The sequence below is a fragment of the Loxodonta africana genome, chromosome 25 (genome assembly GCF_030014295.1).
Source record: "Loxodonta africana isolate mLoxAfr1 chromosome 25, mLoxAfr1.hap2, whole genome shotgun sequence".
In the NCBI taxonomy this organism is placed as follows: domain Eukaryota; kingdom Metazoa; phylum Chordata; class Mammalia; order Proboscidea; family Elephantidae; genus Loxodonta; species Loxodonta africana.
In genome coordinates this window covers 36,022,493-36,036,843 of record NC_087366.1, presented here as the reverse complement: position 1 = coordinate 36,036,843, position 14,351 = coordinate 36,022,493, and the positions used below count along the sequence as shown (strand labels likewise).

General features: G+C 39.3%; 1 pseudogene; it reads left to right on the top strand.

Annotated features, from left to right (window-relative positions):
- The first annotated feature begins 11,331 nt into the window (after positions 1–11,331).
- Positions 11,332–13,554, top strand: LOC100675572 (putative PDZ domain-containing protein PDZK1P1; annotated as a pseudogene).
- Positions 13,555–14,351: the final 797 nt, after the last annotated feature.

Here is a 14,351-nt window from a genome sequence, read left to right as displayed (position 1 = left end):
TCACCCTGCAGCACTGTTACCACCGGCATCATTTGGAAGTTTGGCAAATAATAATTTCAACTGGATGAGTACAAAATCGTCAGTCCCAAGTGCTGCGTGCTGCTCACCTGTATTGTGACCCATCTCCCAGCAAGCAGTGGAGGCAGGCAACTCTTGTTCATTCCAGTTCTGTTGCTTCTTCACCACCTTGGGGGGCTTTTCTGTTGCTTCTATACTATACCCTGCTTGACCCAACATTATGAATGGAAAGTTGTAGTAATCCCAACTCTCACAGAGGAAATAAGAAGAAAAACACTGTATCCCCTAGGCAAAAGTTGTTGGTCACGACAGGAGCCAAAGTGTTCCTGGGAAAGGAGAACTCTGAGGAAGTGGCTGTCCTGGAGCTGGTCACCTTCAGGTGAGAGGCAGAAAGACTACACAAGACTATAGGAAGAATGATTGTCTTTGCTCTTCATCGGAAATAGTTACCAGGAAGGGGCAGAGCCAAGATGGCAGACTAGTCAGATGCACTAAGCCATTCTGCTGCAACAGAGACCCCAAAAAACAATAAAACAGATAAAGGTGTCAATTCTGGAACCCTGAACCTTAAATGAAGGGATAAAGTATTAAATCAGAAGTCGCTGAGGAGACGAAAAACTGAAAGAAAAGAGGGAAGTTATAGAGATACATACAGAGTGGAAGTTCCTGGCCAAATGGTGTGATTCAGTGTGGCCATCTTTGAATAAACCAACAACCCCGCACGAAGAAAGGCACCTCCTTGAATTCCCAATAAGCTTTAGAGGTATGGCAAGGACACACCCAGGAGTAAGTAGGACCATGTTTGCTAGCTGCAAATCAAGCAGTCCAGACTCTCTCACCTGGTAACCACAGGAGCATGCTCCTACAACCCCCACCCCTCTGGTGAACCATGGCTGTAATCATCCTATCCAAGCAACCCCAACTGCCAGGAACCACAGTACCAACCTACCCTATTGTCATCCTCCATCTAACCCTCTTTGCCCCTGCTTTCACCACCCCTAACACCTCTCTCCTCAGCCCTGCAGACCACAGCTAAGAGTGGGACAGGAATGGACCTCAGGTCCTTCTGTGCTGGCTCTGGACCCTTCGTGCTATCAGCCACAGCCTTGAGGGGATCTGATCCAAATCCCAAGCCTTTCCCTGCCAGTCTGGGCCCCTTCCACCATGTACTGCAGCCCCAAGGGAACCTGGCTCAGACCCCAGGCCCTTTTCTGCCAGCTCCAGACCCCTTCTACCACCTTCCATGACCCCCGGGCTGGAACCCAGGCTCCTTCCTGCCAGATCTGGAACCCTGACTGCCTGCTGTGACACTGAGGGGACGTGGCCCAGATCCCAGACTCCTCTCTGCCAATTTAGGATCCACCTACCACCTGTCATGGCCTTGAGGGGACCCAACCTGCAACCCTGGCCCCTCGGGGACTCCCCTGCCACTAACTGCTGTGGCCCCGCTCCAGCCCCAGGCCTGGTTCATGCTACAGACAAAAGACCCATTTCCACCCCTTTCACACCTGCTGGACCTGCCCTGCTGCACCATAGCTGAGTGACCAAGCCCTGCACACCCACACAAGGTGGTGAGAACTATCATGCCCACAGAGAAGCAAGCAACAAAGCACGCCCAGCCCACCTGTCCAGATATAGCCAAACAAAACAAAAAAGCAAGATGAAACAAACTGATAATCAATCAATTAAAAAAAAACCTGAATGTTTCCAAGACAGCAGAAGATATCAAAACATTAAAAAACAGGACAAGGTGACTCCAGTAAGTGACCAGAATAAAGCACCAGTTGACCTTCTGGTAGGAAAAAAGATACTGATAGGGAATTCCCTGGTAGGGAATTCAAATGTCTAATATTCAGGGTTCTTCAAGAGTTTAGGTAAGAGATCAAGGAAAATGCAGACAAAATCATGGAAAACACAGACAAAAGCAACAAAAACATAGCCAAAATCAAGGAAAATACAGATAAAGCAATACAAAAAAAAGGAAAATAATATAAGAACAAAATGTCAAAATAAACAATTACAAATCATACAAGAACAGCAATTAGAAATGCAGAAGATAAACAAAATTTCAGATATGGACAACGCAATAAAAGGTTTTAGTTGCAAATTTGAAACAAAGGAATACAGAATCAGAGAAATTGAAGAAAAATTCATGGATGCAACTTTGAGGAAAAATCAGAAAAAAGAATAAAAAAACCTAAGAAATATGTGGGATATAATCAAGAACAAAAATTTGCTCATGTTCGGAGTTCCAGAACAGGGGGAGAAAATGGAAAGTACAGAGAGGATCATTGAAGATTTACTGACAGAAAACTTCCTTAATATCATGAAAGATGAAAAGTTGACCATCCAAGAAGCTCAATGAACTGCATATAGGTGACCCCAAAAGAAATCACCAAGACATATCATAATCACACTCACCAAAACCAAGGATAAAGAATTCTGAAAGCAGCTTGAGAAAACCAAAAAGTCGTATAAAAAGGGGAAACAGTAAGACTAAACTCTGATTACTCGGCAGAAACCATGCAGCAAGAAGGCAATGCGATGATACATATATATAAAACCTTGGAAGAAAAAAATTGCCAGCCAAGAATAATATATCCTGCAAAACTCTCTCTCATATATGATGGTGAAATTAGGACATTTCTACATAAACAGGAATTGAAGGAATTTGTAAAAACCAGACCAAACTTAGAAGAATTATTACAGGGAGTCCTTTGGTTAGAGAATCAACAACATCAGACAGCAACCTGAATCTAGGACACAGGTCAGTATCAGGCAAATACCGACCTAGGTAATGAACTCTCAAGGATAAAATAAAAAAAAAGATTCAAAACAGGGAACTAGAGCCATCAATCTGTGAATGAAAACATCAGAACAATAAATGGGGGAATGTGCGGTATAGGTATAGAGCTTTCAAATGGAGAGGAAGTCAAGGCAATATCAAGTAATGAAAGACTGGTTCAAACTTAGGAAGATAACGGTAGATTTCAAGGTAACCACAAAGAAAGTTAACAAACCTACTCATCAAAATGAAGAAAAAAAAAGTAAAGTCTCAGTAAACACAAAATCTACAATAATGAAAGAAACGAGAGAAATTTCACAAACAAAAGGAACTCAACACAGGAGAGTAAGAGGAACAAAGAAAACGTCAGCACCACAAAGAAAACACTACAAAATGACAGCAATAAACTCATACCTATCAATAATCACACTGAATATAAATGGCTTAAATGTACCCATAAAGGGACAGAGAGTGACAGAATGAATAAAAACACAAGACCCAACAATATGCTGTCTATATGAAACATACCTTAGGCACAAAGACATAAATATATTAAATAAAAGGACAGGAAAAAATACATATCAAGCAAACAGTAACCAAAAAAAGAGCAGGAGTGGCAATACTAATCTCAGATAAAACAGACTTTAAGGCAAAATCCATCATAATTGACAAGGAAAGACATTATATGATAATTAAAGGAACAGTCCACCATGATGACATAACCATGATAAATACTATGCACCCAATGACAGGGCTCCAAAATACACAAAGCAAACTCTAACACCACTGAAAAGAGAAACTGACAGTTCCACAATAATAGGAGATTTCAACACACCACTGTAGGTAAAGGACAGAACATCTAGAAAGAAACTCGGCAAAGATACAGAAGGTCTAAAGGCCACAATCAATCATCTTGACAACATAGACATATATAGAAAACTCTACCCAACAGCAGCAAAGTATACATTCTTTTCCAACACACATGAAACATTCTCCAAAATAGACCACATCTTAGGTCACAAAGCAACTCTCAAAAAAATCAAAACATTGAGATAATACAAAGTATCTTCTCTGATCACAGTGCCATGACAGCAGAAATTAATAGCAGGAGGAGGAAGCGGGAAAAAAACCAAATACATGGAAACTGAATAACACTTTGCTTAAAAAACACTGGGTAACAGAAGAAATCAAAGATGAAATAAAAAATTTACTAGAATCAAATGAGAATGAAAACACATCATACAAAAGCCTTAGGGACACAGCAAAGGCAGTGCTCAGAGATCAATTTATAGCAATAGGTGTACACAACAAAAAAGAAGAAAGGGAAAAAAACAAAACTTCAGCTATACAACTCAAACAAATAGAAAACAGCAAAAGGAGCCCACAGCCACCAGAAGGAAAAAATAAACATCAGAGCAGAAGTAAGTGAAATAGAAAATAGAAAACAATAGAAAGAATCAACAAAACCAAAAGATGGTTTTTTGAAAGGATCAACAAATCCTCAGCCAAATAGTCAAAAGAAAAACAGAAGAGGAAGCAAATAACCCAAACAAGAAATGTAATGAGGGACATTACAACAGATCCAACTGAAATAAAAAGGATCATAACAGAGTACTACAAAAACTGTACTCCAACAAAGTTTAAAACCCAGAGGAAATGGACAAATTTCTAGAAACACACTACCTTCCTAAACTAACACAAACTGAAATAGAAAATCTGAAAGACCAAAAACAAGAGAAGAGATTGAAAAGGTAATTTAAAAAACCACAAAAAAAAAAAAAAAAAGTCCTGACCCAGGTGGCTTCACTGGAGAATTCTAACAAACATTCAGGGAAAAGCTTACATCAGTACTACTTAAATTATATCAAAACATAGGAAAAGAAGGGATACTTCCAAATTCATGCTATGAAGCCAGTATAACCCTGATACCACAACCAAGCAAAGACATTACCAAAAAAGAAAATTATGGAACAATACCTCTCATGAATATAGATGCAAAAATGCTCAACAGAATTCTAGCCAATAGAATTCAACACCATAAAAATAAAAATTAAATTAAAAAAAAAACCCACGACCAAGTGGAATTCGTACCAGGTATGCAAGGATGGCTCAGTATTAGAAAATCAATCACATGATCATCTCTATCAACACAGAAAAGGCATTTGTCAAAGTCCAACACCCATTCCTGATAAAGACTATCAATAAGATAGGAATAGAAGGAAAATTCCACAATATAATAAAAGGTATCTATCCAACACCAACGGCCAACATCATTGTCAATGGAGAGAGGCTGAAAACATTCTCCCTGAGAACGAGAACAAGGATGCACTTTATCACCACACCTATTTTACATTGTGCTGGAAGTCCCAGCTAGAGCAATAAGGTAAGAAAAAGAAATAAAGGGCATCCAAATTGGTCAGGAAGAAGTAAACTATCCCTATTTGCAAATGATATGTTACTATACATAGAGAATCCAAAAGACTCCACAAGAAAACTACTAAAACTATTAGAAAGATTCAGCACAGTAGCAGGATACAAGATAAACATACAAAAATCAGTTGGATTCCTATAATCAATAAAGAGAACTATGAAAAGGAAATCAGGAAAGCAATACTACTTACAATAGCTCCTAAAAAAAAATAAAATACTTAGGAATAAATCTAACCAGGGATGTAAAAGACCTATACAAAGAAAACAAAACACTACTGCAAGGAAAGAGACCTACGTAAATGGAAAAACATACTATGTTCATGGATAGATAGGCTCTACATTGTGAAAATGTCAATTCTACCCAAAGCGATCTACAAATAAGATGCAATCCTGATCCAAATACCAACAGCACTCTTTAACAAGATGGAAGAACTGATCATTAACTCATCAAATTTATATGGAAAAGCAAAGGCCCTGGATAAGTAAAGCATTATTGAAAAAGAAGAACAAACAGGCCTTGCACTACCTGACTTCAGAGCCTACTATACAGCTATGGCAGTCAAAACAACTTGGTACTGGTACAATGACAGACACATTGACCAATGGAACGGAATCAAGAACCCAGATGTAAATCCATCCACCTACTGCCACGTGTATTTGACAAAGACCCAAAGTCCATTAAACACTGAAAAGGCAGCCTTTTTAACAAATGATGGTGGTAAAACTGGATGTCCACCTTTAAAAATATGAAACAGAGACCATAAAAAAAAACCTTGCACCATATGCAAAAACTAATTCAAAATGGATTAAAGACCTAAATATAAAACCCAAAACTATAGTGATCATGGAAGAAAAAATAGGGTCAACACTAGGGGCCCTAATAAAGGGCATAAACAGGATACAAACCATAATTAACAACACACGAACACCAGAAGATAAGCTAGATAAATAGGACCTTCCAAAAATTAAATACTTAACACTCATCACAAGACTTCACCAAAAGAATAAAAAGAGAATCTACAGGCTGGGGAAAAGTTTTTGGCTAATCTGATGAATGTCTAATCTCTAAAATCTATAGGAAAATCCAAAACCTCTACAATAAAAAGATAAATAATTCAACTAAAAAATGAGCAAAGGATATGAACAGATACTTCACCAAAGAAGATATTCAGGTGGGTAACAGACACATGAGGAAATGCTCATGATCACTAGCCATTAGAGAAATGCAAATCAAAACCACAATGAGTTACCATCTCACCTCCATATCACTGGCACGCACACACACACACACACACACACACACAAAACAGAAAATAATAAATGTTGGAGAAGTTGGGGGGAGATTGGAACTCTTATGCACTGCTTGTGGGAATGCAAAATGGTACAACCATTTTGGAAAACGATATGATGCTTGCTTAAAAAGACAGAAATAGAAATACCATAGGATCCAGCAATCTTACTCCTAGTAATATATCCTAGAGAAATAATAGCCACCACATGAATAGATATATGCACATCCATGTTCGTTGCAGTATTATTCACAATAGCAAAAAGATGGAAACAACCTAAGTGGCCATCAATGGATGCATGGATAAACAAACTATGGTCCATACACACAACGGGATACTACACAACGATAAAGAACAATGATGAGTTTGTGAGCAGCCGTTGAGGATACTCCACTTGTCCCATCACTCTGGAGCAAGGCAGGATGAAGAAAACCAAAGGCACAAGGGAAAGATTAGTCCAAAGGACTAAGGGGCCACAACTACCACAGCCTCCACCAAACTGAGTCCAGCACAACTAGATGGTGTCCGGCTACCGCCACCAACTGCTCTGACAAGGATCATAATAGAGGGTCACAGACAGAGCTGGAGAAAAATGTAGAACAAAATTCTAACTCACACACACACAAAAAAGACCAGGCTTACTGGTCTAACAGAGACTGGAAAACCCTGAGAGTATGGCCCCTGGACACGTTTTTAACAGTACTGAAATCACTCTTGAGGTTTCACCCTTTAGCCAAAGATTAGACTGGCCCATAAAACAAAATGAGACTAAACGGGCACACTGGCCCATGGCCAAGGATGAGAAGACAGGAGGGAACAGAAAAGTTGGTAATGGGGAACCCAAGGTCCAGAAGGGGAGAGTATTGACATGTTTTGGGGTTGGCAACCAATGTCACAAAATATGTGTATTAATTGTTTAATGAGAAATAATTTGCTCTGTAAACCTTCATCTAAAGTACACTAAAAAAAAAAAAAAAAAACCACTACAGTTATTAACACAAAATGGCTAACTACAGGGTAAATTATATAAAATATATGACATGTGATATATGATAATATGTCTGTGTTTTGTTTTGTTTTGTTTTGTTGGATGTATGTATGTATCTGTCTTAGAAGAAGTACAGCCAGAATGCTCCTTGGAGGCAAGGATGGCAAGACTGTGTCTTACATACTTTGGACATGCTGTCAGGAGGGATCAGCCCCTGGAGAGGGACATCATGCCTGGCAGAGTACAGGGTCAGCAGAAAAGAGGAAGACCCTCAACGAGGTGGATTGACACAGTGGCTGCAACAATGAGCTCAAGCATAACGACGATTGTAAGGATGGCTCAGGACTGGGCAGTGTTTCGTTCTGTTGTGCATAGGGTCACTGTGAGTCAGAACTGACTCCATGGCACCTAACAACAACAACAACATGTATGTATACATATATCTATATATTATATACAATTATTTTCTCAATATCTAAAAAGAAAAAGAACAAAGATGAATATGCAAAACATCTCACGACATGAATGAATCTGGAGGGTATTATGCTGAGTGAAATAAGTCAACCACAAAAGGACAAATTCTGTATGAGACCACTATTATAAAAACACATGAGAATGTTCCCATACAGAAAGAAACAATCTTTGATGGTTACGAGGAAGGGGAGGGGTGGGGAGGGATAAATACTAACTAGATAGTAGTGATAACTTCAGTGAAGGGTAAGACAGTATAAAATACTGTGGAAGTCACCACAACCTCACCAGGGCAAAATTGTAGAAGCTTCACAGACACAGCCAAACGCCCTGAGGTGCTGAGCTACTGGGCTGAGGGCTGGGGACTATGGTCTAGGGGGACATTTAGCTCAACTGGCATAACATAGTTTATAAAGAAAATGTTCTACATCCAAATGTGGTGAGTAGTGTCTGGGATCTTAAAAGCTTGTGAGCAGCCATCTAAGTTACTCTACTGGTCCCACCCCATCTGGATCAGGGGAGAATAAAGAAAACCAAAGACACAAGGGAAAGGTTAGTCCAAAGAACTAATTGACCACAACTACCACAACCTCCACCAGACTGAGCCCATAACAACAAGATGGTGCCTGGTTACTACCACCAACTGCCCCAGCAGGGATCACAATAGAGAGTCCCGGTAAGAGTAGGAGAAAAAATGTAGAACAAAATTCAAATTTGCACAGATACACACACACACAAAAAAACAGCCAGGCTGGTCTGATACAGACTGGAGAAACCCTGAGAGTATGGCTACCAGACACCCTTTTAACTCAGTACTGAAGTCACTCCTGAGGTTCACCCTTCAGCTAAAGAAAGACAGGTTTATAGAGCCAAAAATAACACACGCGAGGAACATGCTTTGTAGTTCAATCATGTATACAGGACTAACTGGGGACACCAACTCAAAAGCAAAGACGAGAAGGCAGGAAGAACAGGAAAACTGGACGAATGAAAACAGGGAACCCAGGGTGGAGAAGGGGAGAGTGTTGACACATCACGGGGTTGGCAACCAATGTCACAAAACAATGTGTATATTAAACTGTTTAATGAAAAACTAGAAAAAAAGAAGAATAAAAAAGAGAAAGGGGGGGAAGGAGTTAGTAGGTTTTTGACAGCAAGTAGCACTTTCTTGGGTGTTATAAAGACATTTTCATCATAATCCCTGCCCTCTGATAACATATTGTCTAGTATGAATTGCAAGGACATGACAAGTGCATAAAGAACATTCAGAGAACTAAACAAAAATGAAATCTTTAGTTTGTGTACAGTCAAAGAGAAATTTCATTTCCTGGTAAATGACCACACGTATATCCTAGATATGCAAAGCTGGTTCAACATTTGAAAATTACTCAGTGTAATCCATCATATCAACAGACTAAAGGCGAAAAATTATATAATCTATCAATTGCAGAAAAAGCATTTGATAACATTCCTCATTCATACATGAAAAAAAATTCTCAGTGAGTTAAGAATAGAGAAGAACTACTTCAACTTTATAAAGAACATCTATAATGTTCTTAGACAGCTAATGGTAATGCTTTTACTTAATGGTAAAACACTAACTGCTTTCCCTCTAAGTCCGGAAACAAGACAAAGGTGTTCACTACTAACACTCTTATTCTACATAGCACTGGGAGTTCTAGCCACTGCAATAAGGCAAGAAAAAGAAATGCAACAAGCAGATTGGAAAGTGTCTTAGTTTCTTAGTGCTGCTGTAACAGAATTATCTCAAGTAGGTGCTTTAATGAATGGAAATTTATTTTCTCACAATTTAGGGGTCTAGGAGCTTGAATTCAGACCACCAACTCTAAGGGAAGGCTCTCTGCTTTGGGGAAAAATCCTTGTCTTAGTCTTATCCTTGGAGATCTCCATGTGGCATTTATCTTCCCTCTTTTTCTTTCTAACTTTTTTTTTGTGGGCACTTTAGGCAACAGTTTACAGCTCAAGTTAATTTCTCATTCAAAAACTTATACACATAATGTTTTGTAACATTGGCTGTAATTCCCACAATGTGACAGCACGCTCCCCTTTTCCACCCCAAGTTTTCTGTTCCATTCATCCAGTTCCTGTCCCTTCCTGCCTTCTCATCCTGCTTTTGGACAGGAGCTGCCCCTTAGTCTTGTACTTTTGATTGAACTAAGAAGCACATTCCTTAAGTGTGTTATTTTTTGTATCATAGGCCTTCTAATCTTTTGCCTGAAAAGTAGGCTTCGGGAATAGTTTCAGTTCTGGGTTAGCAGAGCATTTGGGACTTCCCCCATTTTTGCTTGTGTGCTTCTGTCCCTAACCTGTTCCTTTATATCTCAAAAATCATTGGCTTAAGACACAGCCTATACCAATGTGGCCTCATTAACATAAAAAAGAACACTCTATGCCTAAATAGAGGTTAGGATTTACAAAGCGTATTTTTGGGGGGACACAATTCAATCTATAGCAGATGGGAAGAAATAAAAACACAATTCAATCCATAAAAGAAAGGCAGAAATAAAGGAAGCTTAAAAATTAAAAAAAGAAAAACAAACCAGAATAAATGAATTTAGCAAAGTTGCAGGATACAAGACTGACATACAGAAATCAATCATATTTCTATATACTAACAGTGAACATTTGGAAACCAAATATTTTAAATATAATGCCATTTACAATTGTTCCAAAGAAAACAAAATACTTAGGTATATAAAACAAAACATCTACAGGGCCTGTATGTTGAAAATTACAAAATGCTGATGAAGAAATTGATGAAGACCCATATAAATGAAAAGACATATGGTGCTCATGGATTGGAATACTTAAAGATGCTATTATTGCTTGAATTATGTTCTCCCAAAATATGTGTTGAAATTCTAACCCCTGTACTTGTAAATATAAGCCTGTTCAGAAATAGGGGTATTCTTTTGCTGTGGTAATGAGGTCCTACCAGAGTAGGGTGGATCCCAAGCCTAATTACTTCTGAATTAGAAAAGAGCAGGAAAAGATACAGAGATACACACAGGGGAAAGACAGACACCAAGGAACACCAAGGAACTCCTAGATCTACCGACAAAGAATTACCTCCCCCTAGATTCATGCCGTGAATTCAGGCTTCTAGCCTCTTGAACTGTGAGAAATAAATTTATGTTCTTTAAAGTCACCCACTTGTGGTATTTGTGTTACAACAACTAAGACATGGAGCTCACATTTGTGTTCCGAGATAGTCAACAAATAAATGAACAAATGCATCTATAAGATCATTAGAAACTGTGGTAAGTGCCATGAAGGAAATAAGCACAGTGTTGAGACAGAAAAACCTGGGAGAGCCCATTGTAGGTAGAATGTCAGAGAACTTGTCTGAAAAGGTAGTATTTCTAGTAGGGCCCGTGGAGGAGAATGACCGGCACTGCAGAGGAACAGAAGGGAGGTCAGAGAGGTTGATGAGGTAGGTAGGGTACAAATCAAGCAGAGCCTTGCAGGCCACAGTAAAAATATGAATTTAATTCTAAGAAGAATGGAAGGCCGTTAAAGGATCTATAGCCAAGAAGTGACATAACTTAAATCTTAAAATTATCATTCTTATTGCTATGGGAAGAACATGTGTCTCACTGAAGATAAGTTCAGCTGCATGGGAAATAAAATAGTGGCTAAAACAAGAGGAAATTTCTCTAACATGAAGTGTTGAGGAAAGGAGGAGGAGGCCACAATTGGTACAGCAGCTCTATGTTCCTCAGGGACCTAGTCACCTCTATCTCTCTGCTCTATCATCTTAGCAAATGTGTTCCATCTTCAAGGTCAAGGTGGAATTCCAGCCATGTCTGAGTCTTAGACTGCAGTAGAAAGCAAAGGAAGACAAAATGTCTCCCCTCTCATCCAAATCAGCTTCCTTTAAGCAGCCTTCTTCAAAATCTCACAAAACACTTTTGCTTACATCTCATCGGCCAGAATTTAGTTACATAGTTACATGTAGCAGCAAGGGGCTAGCTGTGGGATGACATCAAGGCCACCATACATGAAGAAAGCAAAGGGTCATTAAAAAGACAGGAAAGAGAGAAAACACCAAAATGGATATCAGAAGAGACTCTGAAACTTGCTCTTGAATGTAGAGTAGCTAAAGCGAATGGAAGAAATGAAGTAAAAGAAATGAAGATTTGAAAGGGCAGCTCAAGAAGACAGTGTAAAGTATTATAATGATATGTGCAAAGACCTGGAGTTAGAAAACCAAAAGAGGAGAACACGCTCAGCATTTCTCAAGCTGAAAGAACTGAAAGCAGAAGATACAGTTCAAGAGAGAAACAGCCAGTTTGAAACTGCTACCCCATCAGCCCCAGGTTGTGGAGATGAAGGGCAGTGATGGCTATGGGTTCTACCTGAGGGACGACCCAACACAGAAATCATAGGTCAAGTCATCAAAGATATAGATTCTGAAAACCCAGCAGAGGAGGCGGGGCTGAAGAACAATGATCTGGTAGTTGCTGCCAATGGCGAGTTTGTGGAAGCCCTCAATCATGACAGTGTGGCAGAAATGATTAGGAAAGGTAGAGATAAGCCTTCACTGTTGATGGTAGACAAGGAAACAACATGTATAGGCTTGCTCATTTTTGTCCATTTCTCTACTATCAAAGTCAAGAATTGCCCAATGGCTCTGTCAAGAAGCTTCCAGGAATGATCCCTGTTCCTTCAGAGGTCACAAGCTCAAATACTACAGAGGTAGTAGACCAGAAGCCTAAACTCTGCAGGCTGGTTGAAGGTGAAAGTTACTATGGCTTTCACTTAAATGTGATTCAGGATCTGCCAGGCTCATGTGCTAAGGAGGTACAGAAGGGCAGCCCTGCTTACCTTGCCAGGCTGGAAGATGAGGATATCATCATTGAAGTGAACCAGGCAAAAGCACAGGATAAACCCTGTGAGAAGGAGGTGGTGAACAGAATCCAGAGCAGTGGGAAGAATGTCATACTCTTAGTCTGTGGAAAGAAGGTGTATGATTATTTCCAGGCTAAGAAAACCCCTATTGTTTCTTCTATGGGTGAGCCACTGGATCTCCTCCCGATTCCAAAGAAAAAACGTTGGTAGAGTCAGAGTATGACTCTCACACAACAAAAGAATGAGCCCACGGTACAGTCTTCCATTCTTATTCCAATTCTGAAGATACAGTGATGTGATAAGAACCAATGATGGCATTGGCTGGCATATTTAATAGGAACCCATTCTCAAGGAGTGAGCTGCCACCCATTTTCTGACTCTGTTAGATAAGAACTCCTTTGGAAGCCAGTTCTTGTGTGATTGTCATTTGTTTTATGGGCGACTATTGCAGATGGTTTATTTATGGTCAGCTTAGAAAAAGCTAAATCAGGAGCCAACTTTTTGTGGTCTTTCAAGCTTCTATGTAATTATATTCCCTGGTATGATGATACCTCTCATAGCTATAGGCTCCTTGAGCACCAAATATTATTCACTTATCAGTATATGTGAGAGAGCTAATTACAGTCTCTGAGCAGGTAAGCCTATTAAAATTATGCTTTTGTAAGAATGTTTTGGTTGCTAGAATATCATTAAAAATGCACACACACACACAAGAAAGCCAAAAGGGAAGAACACATTCAGCACTTCTCAAGCCGAAAGAACTGAAGAAAAAACTCAAGCCTCGAGTTGCAATTCTGAAGGATTCTATGAGCAAAATATTGAACTACAAAGAAAGCATTAAAAGAAGATGGAAGAAATGTACAGAGTCACTGCACCAAAAAGAATTGGTCCATGTTCAATCATTTCAGGAGGTAGCAGACAATCAAGAACCGATGGTATGAAAGGAAGAAGTCCAAGCTGCACTGAAGGCATTGGCGAAAAACAAGGCTCTAGGAATAGATGAAACACTAATCGAGGTGTTTCAACAAACAGATGCAACACTGGAGGTGTTCACTCATCTATGTCAAGAAATTTGGAAGATAGTTACCTGGACAACCAACTGAAAAGATCCATATTTGTGCCATTCCAAAGAAAGGTGATCCAACAGAATGTGGAAACTATCAAAACAATATCATTAATATCACACAAAAGTAAAATTTTGCTGAATATCATTCAAAAGCAGTAGCGGCAGTGCATTCACAGGGAAGTGCCAGAAATTCAAGCTGGATTAGGAAAAGGACGTGGAATGAGGGATATCATTGCTGATGTCAGATGAATCTTGGCTGAAAGCAGAGAATACCAGAAAGATGTTTACCTGTGTTTTATTGGCTATGCAAATACATTTGACTGTGCTGATCAAAACAAATTATGGATACTATTGTGAAAAATGGGAATTCCGGAACACTTAATTGTGCTCATGAGGAACCTGTACATAGACCAAGAGGTAGCCATTTGAACA